General features: G+C 35.2%; 1 pseudogene; it reads left to right on the top strand.

Moving 5' to 3' along the window:
* Positions 1 to 10,152: 10,152 nt before the first annotated feature.
* On the top strand, positions 10,153 to 12,888 carry LOC119530470 (annotated as a pseudogene).
* Positions 12,889 to 14,259: the final 1,371 nt, after the last annotated feature.

The following is a 14,259-nucleotide window of genomic DNA, read 5'->3' as shown; positions in this document are numbered from 1 at the left end:
GAGGAGGGTATGAAGCCATTTATAATGCAGAGATTCTATACCTGTCAACAGAATTGATGCTCACTAGATTACTGAGATGTGATGATAAAGCTCAACAATCCAAAAGTACTGGAGATTTCCCAAGGTTTCACTGGCAGGTACTGAAGACTCCTATTTTGGTACAAAATTCTGCAAATCATTAAAGAGAACAATGTGAAAAATTTGAGTAAGGAAAAGACTGATTTTCAAAAAACATTTTATTTCCAGAAAATTTGTATGTATTGAGACATAATTTTTGTACTTATTTCTTGTAACTATTAAGATAACTTATAAGATGTGAACAGATATAAAAACAAAGTGAATATGTATACAATATAACCATACAAAACCTATCCATCCATCATTGAGTATGAACTATTCCTTCTGGAATCAAAGAGGAAGGGACATTATACAATTCTTTTATCACTACTTCCCAGGAAGGTCAGGCTACTGGAGGAATCTCTATCACAGATATTCCAGTCTGCTACTAAACACAAATTTTAAAATCATACCCAACACCAAAACTGGCCTTGCTCTGAACACCTAGATCCATTGTTAAATAAGCCTATAAAAAGTTTTAGAGCCACAACAAAGTGAGCCCTAAGTTAAACTATGGACTGCTGTAAATAGTACAATTGTAAAAATGTGCTTTCATCAATTATAACAAGTACATTACACCAATATAAGTTGTTAAAAATAGGGTGGTATATGGAAAAAATGTATTTTATGCAGGGTTTTTCTGTAAACCCACAAGTTCTGTAATAAAAAAATAAGCTAATAAGGAAAAAATATCAGAGGGACTGAGAATACATGAACTTTCCTTCGTCTTTGACTAATGATAAAACAGTGGAATTGAAATATGATAATTGCTTTTAGAAAAAAATAGTGTGATCTTGTGAAGTTGCCTAACCCATTTGAGCATCAGTTTACTCATACATAAAATGAGTATTGATATATCCTTCAAGAGTTCAGTGGGAGACTTCAAAGAGATAATTTATTAAAGCACCAAGTCTAGGGCACAGAGCATTTCTAACTCTTTTCTAATATCATTTTGTACCTACCATTTTATGTCTGTAGTTCATTAAAATATACTATTTTAGATTTTTAATTCAGATATTAAATATTTCCATGGTGCACAGGCATAATTGATATTTTATTTTTATATTGCATTTCAATGTTCAAAGTACATTTAATTTATAGTTATAACAAAAATATTAAATATTTATAAACACTAGGTTTATGTCATGAGGGATATGGTGGTTTGAAGCTGTTTGTATCCCAGAAAATGTGTTCTTAAATCTTATCCATTCCTGTGGATTTAAACCATTATAAGTAGGATTTTTGGTGAGGCTACTTCAGTTAAGGTGTGACCCACCTCATTCAGGATGGTTCTTAATCCTATTACTGGAGTCCTCTATAAGAAGAATAAATACAGAGAGAGAGAGAGAGAGAGAGAGAGAGAGAGAGAGAGAGAGAGGAGCCATAGGAAGCAGGAAGCTGAAACAGAACCCAGAAGAGAAGGGAGAGACCAGCAGATGCCACCATGTGCCTTGCCATGTGCCTTGCCATGTACCTTGTCATGCTTTCAGGAAGAAAGCATCACCCTGATGATGCCTTGATTTGGACATTTTCACACTTATGTATGACTAATAAATTCCCATCGTGTAATCCAAACCATTTCATGGTATCTGCTTTAAGCAGCCTAAGAAACTAAAACAAAGGATGTCAGAGAAACCAATTCACATACAATACATATGAGTAAAGTTGATAAATTTAAAACAAAGTATGAATTGTAATTTATAAAAATTCTTATAATCTTAGAATAAAATGGAGTGCAGTAGAACTGCTCTTATATATTTAAGCTGTACCTGACTTACCAACTGTTATTGTTATAAGTTATATACTGTTATAAGTTACCAACTGTTTATTATTTCCATTTAAGTTACTGATGCAAGGCTATAGTCTACCTGATGGATCTATAACTAAGAAGCCACTTGTGAAAGGTTCTTTTCCCACTGTCAAAATGAATCATGATTGCAATAACTCAGAAAATGAAATGTGACCAATTCCTGAAAGTAACACATGCATCAGTTTCTATGCTTGCAGTCATATCTGTATTCATTGACTGTATAAATTCTAAGAATCATGATTTCAGTAAAATCTTCAATAAAATTTTAACTATATTCATGTTTCTTCCTGTATCATTTTTCTTTGTATTTAACTGTTGGGATTGAATCATGTCTCCCACAAGATGCATGTTCAGTTCCCAACCCCTGGTCCTGTGGGTGGGGACCCGTTGTAATAAGGTAGCTTTAAGAAGCTGCTTCATTTGAGATGTCGTCCGACTGAATTAGTTTGAGCTTTGATCCAGATTACTGGAGTCCGTTTTAAGGATAGTGAAAGTTGTAGGGAGAGAGAAGCCATGGAGAGAAGCCAGAAGTCAATGGAACCTGGGGGGAAAAAAAATAGAAGACTCCACACTGTGCATGTCGTGTGACAAAAAGCCAAGGACCAAAGATCTCTGGCAGCCAATACCAGAATCCCAGTCTTTGGGGGAGAAATCATCACCTTTCTGAAACCTCAATTTTGGACTTCTTCTAGTCTCAAAACTGCAGGACAATAAATTACCAGTGTTCATGTTAAGACATTGCATGGTATTTGTTTTAGCAGCTAGTAAGCTAAAATATTAACTTTTTTTCATTTGTTTATTTGTAATTAAATTTATTCATGAATGCATTTTTTAAAAATCCTCAAGAATCTCATTTCTTTTTATATCATCAATTGCCATTTTCAGTTTCAAGTAATATATGCTTGGATTATACTTTCATTCTCCCATTTATCTCCATCTCAATAAAACAGTAATAAAAAGAACCTCCATGTGGAAAACTAAAATATAATGGGCAGCTTGGTGCTATATAGGTCTTTTCATTAAAATCCATGTATATCAATAAATTTTGTTCTTTTTAGCTATGAAATGGATTATGAAAAACATTTATATTTATCAGCATAATTTATTTGCACAAATTTTAAAGTAATTTCTTACGTAGAATAATATGTAGTTTATGAATTAAAGGAATAGAAAATGGAACAAATTTATTTTTATTGAGACTGCTAAGGAACTTGTTAAGTGGTCATTGCCCAGACCTCACCTACTTCTACCTCCTTTTCTGAGGGAGTCACAAATTCCCACTAAGTGGCCATTCTCCCACCTTCCTCTGCTCCCACTTCCTTTGTTATTGTGGGCCATTCCACATCCTTGGGAAGATGTAAAGTCTAAAGAAGAGGCTCTGCCAGACATTAAACCTATAAATTGGGCACAAGCAGCCCCAGAAGCCTATCAGAACAGGAATTCTTAGTGAAGGGTCCCCTATGCCTATGGTGGATAAAAATCACACTCAAACAGTATATATTTGTCTCTATTCTCTAGTGTAAAATGGGTTGTGTGGCCTGCCAGCCACAGCAGGAGAACTGCTATGTTGGAATTTCTTCCCTTGCTCTTTTAGACTCTCTGTGTTGTGAATGTGACAAGGAGATTATTTGCCCTTTCTGTACATTTTATACTGTGCAAAGTAATAATGTGATTATATGCTGAAAGTTTCTGTTGTGACCTTAACCTGTGTTCCCAGATGCATTGTTCTGAATCCACAGGGACTAATACAAAATATTCTTTGATGAGGCTTTGTTACTTATTTAATTAAAAAATCGGAGAAAAATAATGTATTTCCATTAAAATAATCTATAAATAATTTGATAGAAATTAAAGTCCAGGATACAAAATTACCATATTTTATAATTATTTTTATATTTAAAATATTTTATTGTATTATCAATAATTATTCAGCTATTTTATTAATTAGAAAAATAAAATTAGCCATCCACAGTATCACATTCAACAAACTTTAACAATATATTCCCAATGGCATATATTATAAAACCTCTGTTTCAGTTTATTAGAAGAGAAAAATATTCAAGGGTAAATAAGGGTCATGGAAGAAAAATATGAAATTCATTGAAAGACCAATACAGAACACAGAACTAAATTTCAGAAATACCAGGAAAAAAGATAAGAAAAGGAGAAATAGGAAAAGGTAATAACAAAAATAATATGGAAAGACAATTGAGGAGTCCAGCTCCAGGCCAAAATACTGTGTGATCTTTCAGGCCTGATCATATGCAATCATAAAGGTTTTGCCTGACAGCTGCTCTCCCCAATCCAGATTTGGTGTGCAGGCAGTGCATTGCAATTGCTGAACAGAGTTGCAACCAAGGACTTAGGACCCTGGCTGACAAGCTCCTAGGCATATAAGCATTCTGAAACTAATTGCCTCTATTCAGAGGGCTACTTATCAGGGGAACTTCAGCAAAAGCCTTCTCCATGCATCTCTGCCGAGACCACCTTTTTGGGGGTGGATGGGGTTGAAGACACTGGTCAACATCCTTTACTCAATACTCAGTACTTTTCCACCTATAGCTTTTGAACCCTCTTCCTCTGCCTGGTACTTGGGTCCAGAAAACAGCAGGCAGATTTTATTGGCACTCCCTCTGGAGTGAGATGACCTCCACTCATGTCTGTGCTGATTCATGTAACCCTCCCCCAGTGACATTCCAAGGGGGTGAGGGAATGGAACATTGGGGAAACCAAACTTTCTCCTATTTGGACTTTTGCTAACACTATTGCATAAATGTAAAGCCTTGACTTTAATTTTGAACTAAACACTTTATATGTTAAATGCATTACAGGAGGAAATTTAATGGAGTTTTCTTTGTTTTGATACAATAGTAGAAATATTGGGAACTAGTGTGACACATTCTTAGGAGTCAGAGTTTCTAAGTTCAGAGTATTCTACCACATATTGTCCTCGTAGTTAGCAAGACCTGCATTGATGTATTAGAAAAGAAGAGCTATTTCATTTGAGGATGGGATACATATTCAACCTGTATCTAGGGGAGCTTTCAAGTGGGAGTTTATCATTGTTAACAGCATTTTACATATCTTTGCATGAACTTAGTATAGTAAAAATATTAGTGACTAATTGGCAGTCTTCAGTGTTTGAATCTAATTGTTAATTGTCTCAGAAATCCCAAACCAAATGATGATGATGATGACACTTTGTAATAGTTTCACTACCCTATTTAAAAAAAATTTCCCATAAAATTTCATATTTAATCCTCACAATGTTCATGTAAGTCTTTTTATACTAGTTCCAAAATAAAGTTAATATCAAGGATATTTGTTAAGAGCTGATATTTTTAATAATACAACTAAAGCTTGAATTTTGTTTTCAAAATTTGACTTTAAAAAAGCCCAGTTCCCCTCCCATTTTACTACAGCTCCAATTTAAACCTTGTGGCTTCTTTTCAAAAGTTCTTTTGTTTCTAACTGTGTTTTCAGGTTAATAGGGGTTGCAACTGGTTTCAGGTTATTGGATGTTCTAACTGCTCATATTAAAAACATAAGTTTATTTTTCTTATGTGATCTAAAATGATTTGAAAACCCCATTACTATTCTAAGGGTGGAGGAAAAAAAACAAACTTGTGAATGCTAATATTTTAGTTTCTTTCAGGCAAATTCAGACACTTCTGAGCAAGTAAAGGCAGAAGGGTAAAAAATAAAGGTGTATAGATGATAGAAGTATAATTTTCCTTCATTTCTTAGTAATTGCAATGTTTAAATAAAAAGCAGACAATGTATTTTTTCTTTATTGATGCATTGGTTAGAATAAACAAGGAGGGCATAAAATATATTATGTGACACGATTTTTAAGTTTAAGGATGAAATCTGATATGTGGATGCAAAATGCTATGAGGAAGGAAATATGATTACAATATGAAACCACTTGAAAGGCCCCTTCATGTTTCAAGTTTTTCCTGTTTCTGATTGTTTTTCCAGGATCCAGTCAGGTTTAATATTCCTCCTAGAAATTTCACTTATAAAAAGTATTTTTATTAAGAGTGTTTCAGTTTCCTAAGCTACTCAAAACAGATACTGTGAAACGGGTTGGCTTAAACAATGGGAATTTATTAGCTTACACTTTGAGACCATGAGAAGGTCCAAACTGGGGCATCCTCATGGCAATGCTTTCTTCCTAAAGTCCAGCTGGCAGTGGTCCTTGGCTCCTCTGCCACATGGACAGGCACACGGCAGTGTCTGCTGGCCTCTCCCTTTTCTGGGTTTTGCTGCTTTCAGCTTCTTGCCTCCCTGGCTTTCTCTCTGTGTTTGAATTTCGTTCTATTTATAAAGGACTCCAGTAATAGGATGGTTCACATCTTATTTGAAGCAGCCTCATCAAAAGATCCGACTTTAGCACACAGGGGCCCAAACTATCAGACAGTAGGAGTTTTCACAGGTCCTTCCTGGATAACTGTATCTGCAATCCTGACTTGCACTGAAATGGCTTTCTGGTTACATGTTCAGTTGAAACTTCTCTGGGGACTTGCTTTCTGGAAACCCAGAATTTTCCAAACCACCAGTTTCTGATTTATTTTTGCCCAAGAATTCATTTCTCAGCTTATCCCTTTTTTCTCACATTATACTATAAACTGCAAGGAGAAACCAGGCTGCACTTTCCAAATTTAGCTTGGAAATCTCCTTAACCAAATATCCAAGGTCATTGCTCTCAAATTCTGCCTTACATCTGACAACAGAATTCACTTTTGCCAAGTTCTCTGTCACTTTAAAGCAAGGGTTGCCTTTCCTTCAGTTTCCAATGACACATACTGTCTAAGGCTTCAATGGAAGTACTTTTAGCATCCATATACCTACTGACAGTGTCATCAAAGCAATCAAGGCCTTTTCTATCAAGCACCTCTCAATTCTTATAGCCTCTGTTACCCAGTTCTGAAGTCTTTTCCACATTTTTGATATTTGCAATAGGAGCTCTCCACTCTCTCAGTACCAAAATCTGTTTTAGTTTGCTAAGCCACTCAGAAGATACTGTGACATGGGTTGCTTTTAAACAATGAGAATTTATTTGCTTACACCTTGAGGCCATGAGAAGGTCCAAATCAAGGCATCATCAAGGCAGTGCTATCTTCCCAAAGATCAGCTGCCAATGATCCTTGGCTTCTCTGCCACATGGCAAGGCATTTAGTGGTATCTGTTGGTCTCTCCCTTCTCTTCTGGGTTTTGTTGCTTTCAACTTCTTGCCTCCCTGGCTTTCTCTCTCTTTTTCTGAATTTCATTCTATTTAAAAAGGACTCCAATAATAGGGTTAAGACCTCTCCTGAATGATATGGGTCACTCCTTAACTGAAGTAGCCTCATCAAGGATCCTACTTACAATGGTTTACACCATTGGATGTAGATTTAAGAGCATGTTTTTTGTGGTACATACAGCAAATTACCACAAATAGGAAGTTAAAATGAGCTGGGAGTGGATTTTATAGAACTCTGTTGTGTACTTTCAATTTTGCCATGTTTCACTAATGGAGGTATGAATGAAACATATGTGCAATGGAGTTCTTATTTTAAAACATAGTTAAATCAGAGAGACACCATTAGTAATTCATTTATCCCTTCCTAATCCATTACAGACACAATATGACTATAGTCACTGTTTCAAGGACAAATTACACAATGATTGATGATGAAATAAGACACACTTGAACATGAAAGGCCAGCGACAGCTAACTTCATTTGCTCTCAGGGAACGTTGGAAGAAATGTACGCTGCTGTCCCTGCTGGTCATTTAGTGTACCAGACATCTGTAATGTTATCTGTACCATAACTTGAGGGATACATTAAGCTACAAGACAAAACATCAGTGGGAAACATGAGAAATTATAGGGTTAGATGTAAATGTGAAATGTGTAGGGGAAATAGAGCCTAAGTATTTTGCCATACAGCACAGAGAGTAATCTGAATGCTTTTACTGCAAAAATAATGTCTTTTTCCTTTGTGTAGACATATGCTTTTTTTTCTCTTTATTAAATATTATGAACAGAAATAATACATAATTCAGTAGATATATGTTTAAATTTTAAGCAACTGTCAAAGTGGTTGGACCATTTTATATTCCTAATAACAATGTATGAGAGTTCCAGTACTTCCACATCCTGACCAACACTTAGCAGGGTCAGTTATTTTAATTTAGCTATTCTAGAAAGTATATGGTAATATGTCATTGTGGTTTCAGTCTGCATTTCTATAATAACTAGTGATGCTGAGCATCTTTTCATTTGTTTACTTGCAACCCATATATCATATATTTTCATGTGCTGATTTGTCATGCATTTATCATATATTGGTGTACTTTCTGTTCATGTATTTTGCTCATTTTGCTAATTTTATGTTGCCTTTTTTTCTTTATACTGAACTTTTAGAGTTCTTTTTGTATTCTGAATACAAACTGTTTTTTTTGTTTGTTAGTTTGTTTTGCTGTTTTAGCCAGATATGTTATGCAAATTGTTCACCTGCACGTGACTTGTCTTTTCATTCCCTTTGTAGTGTCTTTTCATGAGAAAAATCTTCAAAATTTTGATGAAGACTATTTGTTAATGATTCTTTTACAGATTTTTTCTTTGGTTCACATCTGAGAAAATGTTTTCTAATCAAGGATCATAAACGTAAAATAAATTATTATTTATTCTAGAAGGTGATTTGGGTATAAATTGACAGCTCATCAATGTTGAGTGTTCAAACCTATGAGCACAAAAGTCTCTCCATTCCTTAGATCTTCTTTCATCTCTTTATCATTGTTTGTATTTTTTCAGCATATGGACTCAATATCAACATATTTGATATGTTTATATCATTTCATATATGTATGTACTCTATTTCATATTTTGGGATTATTTAAACATTACTGGCTTTTTAAATTATTAGTTCATGATCCAATTGCTCCTTGATAGCAAAGAGAAATAGAGTATTACATAGTGATCATTTATCCTGCATTCTTCATAAGTTCACATTTTAGTTCTAGTAGCTTATTAGAGACCCTTTGGAACAGTGACATAGAAATTTCTACAATAATCACTTTGTTTATGAAAGACACAGTTTTATGCCCTCCTTTCTGATCTATTTATTTATCTTTTTTTAATTGTTTAGTGCACTGGGAAACAGAATGGTATTGAACTAGAGTTATGGGAGTGAGCATTTTGGTCCTGTTTCTGACCTTATAAATGAGCAAAATATATTTACCCTTTCACTGTTAAGTATAAGCTAGAGCGTCTTTTTATTTCTGTTGTTGTTGAAGGTTTGTCTATGTCATCTACTATCATTATAAAATATATATGCTTATTTCTCCTTTGAGGCCAACCAATATTCCAGCTGCCAAACACCATAGTTTTTCATCCTAATTGATTTCTCTGAAAAACTGTGGGCCTGTGGTTTGAAGTCTTTAATTATTTTTGGAAAAAATTTGACCATTATCTCATCAAATATTTCTTCTGCCCAGGTCTCTCTCACTCTTTCATCCTTCTAGACATCCATTAAACATTTTTTCACAGATTATTGATGATATTACATTTACTATTTTGCATTATGGGTTTCAGTTTGGGTAATTCTCATTGAACCATTTTAAAGTTCAATTATTGTTTCTTCAGTTGAGTATTCTATTGATGAACCAATTGAAGGCATTTTACTCTCTTTTAGCATGTTTGTTTTTAAATTTTGCGCTATCTATTTGACTCTTTCTCCCACCTCTCTGCTATTCTATTCCATCTGTTCTAGCTTATTTTCCTTTTCCCTAGAGTCTTTAACATATTTATCATGTTTATTATAAATTCCATCTCATTCTTCCAATCTAGATAATATCAGATTCTGATCCTATTATCTAATTTATTACTTTACAAGGTATTTTTTTCTAGTTTTATTCATTTTCTCATAATTTGTGATTGAAAATTGAACATCTTGAATAGGACAGTGGAGTCTGTCGTAAATAACACCTATGTCTGAAAATGGGCATGCCACTTCCCTGCTATTAGTTACTTTAGTAGCTGAGGTAGGTTCAAGTTTTCTTTATCTTATGGTTACAATTTTCATAGCCTTCAAATTCCTTTAGTCTTCACCTGGGTCCCAGGGGCAACAGAATCTGTTATCTTTCTCCCAGCTAAATCTATTAGTTTGGTAGGGAAGAAGAATCAGTATCCAGAGTACTGTCTTTCCCATAGTGGCAGTCCTGACACTTTTCTAGGCATGTACCTGGGAGGAAAACTGAATCTAGACTTTTGCCTTACTCCCAATTATTCTTATGAGCACCCAGTGCAGATCTCTGAAGAACTGTGAGTGCATGAATTCCTGTGGCTCCCAGGGCTACATTACTTTCAAGCTAGTCCACACTCAACCTTTAGCAATTTATTAAATTTAGCTTAGTGATTCTTATTCATTTGTATGGTGTGCCGGTTTGAATGTATTGTGCCCCCCAGAAAAAGCCGTATTCTTTGATACAGTCTTGTGGGGCAGACGTTTTGGTGCTGATTAGATTTGCATGGAAATGTGCCCCACCCAACTGTAGGTGATAACTCTGATGAGATTATTTCCATGGAGGCGTGGCCTCACCCATTCAGGGTGGCCTTGATCAGTGGAGCCATATAAATGGGCTGACAAACAGAACAAACTCAGTGCAGCTGTGAGTGACATTTTGAAGAGGAGCCACAGCCAAGAGGGACACTTTGAAGAAAGCACAGGAGCTACAGATGAGAGACAGTTTGAAAACAGCCATTGAAAGCAGACTCTTGCTCTGGGGAAGCTAAGAGAGGATAAATACCCCAAGTGCAACTAAGAGTGACATTTTTGAGGAACTGCAGGCTAGAGAGGAAAATCCTGGGAGAAAGCCATTTGAAATCAGAACTTTGGAGCAGACGCCAGCCACGTGCCTTTCCAGCTAACAGAGGTTTTCCTGACACCAGTTGGCCATCCTCCAGTGAAGGTACCCGATTGCTGATGTGTTATTTTGGACACTTTATGGCCTTAAGACTGTGACTGTGTAACCAAATAAGCCACCTTTTATAAAAGCCAATCCATCTCTGGTGTTTTGCATTCTAGCAGCATTAGCAAACTAGAACATATGATGTTCCAGTGTCATATTTTATTCTAATAAAAGGGGATTCAGTGTTTGCATTACAGGTGTTCTTGGAAGTACGGAGCTCTTTTGGTTTGGTAAAGCTGCCAGGATGCAATATACCAGGTATGGGCTGGCTTTTACAATGGGGCTTTATTAATTAACTTGCAACTTACAGTTCTCAGGTTATGAAAATTTCCCAACTCAAGGCATCAACAGGATGGTATCTGGACCCTGAAGACAGGCTGCTGGCTTGTGGGGCACCTCTGTCACATGGGAAGGCACATGGCCAATGTCTCTGGTCCTTCACTCCTGGGTTTCATGGCTTTCAGCTTCTGCTTCCTGTGGCTTCCTCTCTGAGCTTCTGTGTGTCCTCTCTCAGCCTCTCTGGTGCTTTTCTCTATAAGCTTCTCTTAATTTTATCTCTTAGTTTCTGTATAAAGGACTCCAGTAAAGGATTAAAACACATCTTGAAGAAGGTGGTAACATCTCAATTGAAATAGCCTAATCAAAAGATCCCACCTATAGTAGGTTTACACCTAAAGGAATGGATTAAAAGAACATGGCCTTTTCTGGGGGTACATAACAACTTCAAACTACCACACCCCCTTTCTTAGATTCCAGAAGAGTTAGTCTCTCTGAAAATGCAGTTCTCTGTTGTAGCCAATAAAATTTGCGATATTTCACAGCTGGCTTTTTCTTTTTGTTAAATGAGAGTGATGCTCATTCTGGCTTTTAATTTCAAAGTGTAATTGTGGGCTCTTTAAGCAGAAGAACTTGGAAAATAGAAGAGAAGCGGGGTCTGGTTCCTACATATGTGTATGCTGTTTTGGATATTAGCAAGTTCAAGGGGCTGTGATTTATCTAATTGAAAAATCGTTGGAGTCATTTACATTGGAAAGGAAGCTACCATGAAAATGATGTAAAAAAACTGGACCCCACAGTTGCAAAAATATTTAAACCTTGATCCCTGAACAGCTCAGAAAATAGACCATGGAATATTTTGGATTTCATGGGATGATCTATCCCAGAATTAGGTTGTGATTTGTTTGAGTTGGAATGCAAGTCTTTTTTAAAGAATCAACATATATTGACAGTACTTGGGATGCTAAGCAAGGACCTGTAAAATATGCCTATAGCCTGACCAACAAACTGGAGGTGCAGTGTCCACAAGAGGGTGCTGCAGTATGGATTTGCTCAGTAGACATGCAACAGACAAGGATGATTTGGTGAACAATCAAGAATGTATCACAGTGGTTGTGTACAAGACTGATGGGGAAAAAATTTATTGCCCAGCAGATTCACCTTCATACATTGATGTAATTCAAGTTAGCAGCCCTCATTATTTGACTAAGATAAAGCTGACCACACCTGGGACCCATACCTTTACATTACTTGTTTCTCAGTAGGAAAAACAGAACACGGTCTATTACACAGTCTGAGTATATTCAGCATGCAGTTTTACTTTTTTGAAGATTCCTTTGCCATACACCTTATCAAAATGGATTGATGGAAAGTGGAGTGGTCAGAGTGCTGGAGGATGTGGAAATTTCCAGGAGGATGCAAAAATAACCCCATGTACCAATTCCATACAGAAAGGACTGGGCCATTACTTGTTGAGCTAAGAGGACCAAGGAAATAGTGTTGGATTTGAGGTTGTAACAGTTTCTATGTTAGGAGATCCTGGTTGCCATAGCTTTCAGAGGAAATCTAGTGGTAACTATAGGTGTGGATTTTGCTACTGGATTAGAAAATATACCTGCTGGGATCTACAATATCATCCCCAGTACTATTTGCCTAAACAAGAGGGACACTTTTTCCTTGACTTTAATAGTATTACACCCATCAAGACAACACAACTTCAGCGGTGAAGAAATTTCAGCAATTACTGGATTTTATACTTAACAAACATCAACTCTTCAAATGAGAACACAAACCTGTGGATCACTATACACAACAATCAGAACTTATTAAATCTCTAAAGCCATGCCATAGTTGAATCTGATACTCAAGTCAAGGTGCTTGGTGAGAATTGTATATAGTTAGAATTACCCTAAGATATCCAGAAGTAGAGTTTACCTTGTTTTAAGTATATAGAGAGTTGGCTTGCTTTTAGAGCCTGTGTTGCAAAAAAAAAGTATGTATCATTAAATTAGACTGCATTGTGGGATGCCTTTGGTTAAGGGAATAGATGAACCTGAGACGGAAGAAAATGAGAGATATAGACTCATTGAGTGGAATGGTGAGAGCTGATATAATGTCCTGAAATGTTACATTATTTTTCTTTTTCAGAGCATGTTGTAAGTTAAATATGTTTGTGTTGTGACTCCACTGTTCATTTTGGGCAACAATTACCAAATGAATCATTTTACCATAACCAGATTTTAATTCTGCATTGATGATTTTGAAATATTTGTTGCTTAAGTATTATGAAAGAATAATGCTTTAAGAGGTACTGATTTAAAAAAAAAAAAAAAAAGATAATCAATTAATTCCAAAAATGGTTTAAAGTTTACTTCCAATTCATGGAATCAAAGGAAACTTTTGGAAATTCATTTTGTTTGAAGAGAAGCATATAATATGACTACTCTTGAAAATACAGTTTAAAGGTTCAATATTAAAGATAAATGCACTTGTTTCTTTGATTACAACAAACAATTTCTTGGTGAAGCACATCACATGAATAGAAAAAAATTTTTATAAAATAATAAATTTATAGAGGATAGAAGTACTCATCGGCTGTGGTACACTCAAAACTTAAATTACATTCAAAAGAAATACAATTTTTACTAAATTAAATAGAATTTTTCAGTTACCAAATGTTTTTAAATATACTTACGTCACACAGATTAATTTTACTGTGGAATTTTTGTGATGAAGTTGATGTTTAACACAAAATACAAAAACATAATTTAACATTGCACAATGTGCTTGCTTTCTCTGCTGCCCATTATAAGATGGATAGTATGGATGACTGAGCTACTGAAGAACTATTTTATGTATCAGCATAAGTATCCCAAAATAGTATTGACTTTTTAAGTTAAATGAGTCTTCCACTTTTTTCAAAATATATAAAAACTCTTTAATCAAATTATTTAATGAGATGAGCACTAAACTTTAACATTTGAAGGCTTAATCAAATTGCAATTATTGATAAAAAGGTTTGAAAATAAAAATACATTTAAGTACATTGCTAGAAAAGCAAGATAACAGCTAACTACATTAAACTATGAGAGGTCAGA

Source organism: Choloepus didactylus, chromosome 3 (genome assembly GCF_015220235.1).
Source record: "Choloepus didactylus isolate mChoDid1 chromosome 3, mChoDid1.pri, whole genome shotgun sequence".
Lineage (NCBI taxonomy): Eukaryota > Metazoa > Chordata > Mammalia > Pilosa > Megalonychidae > Choloepus > Choloepus didactylus.
This window is presented reverse-complemented; position numbering and strand designations above follow the sequence as displayed.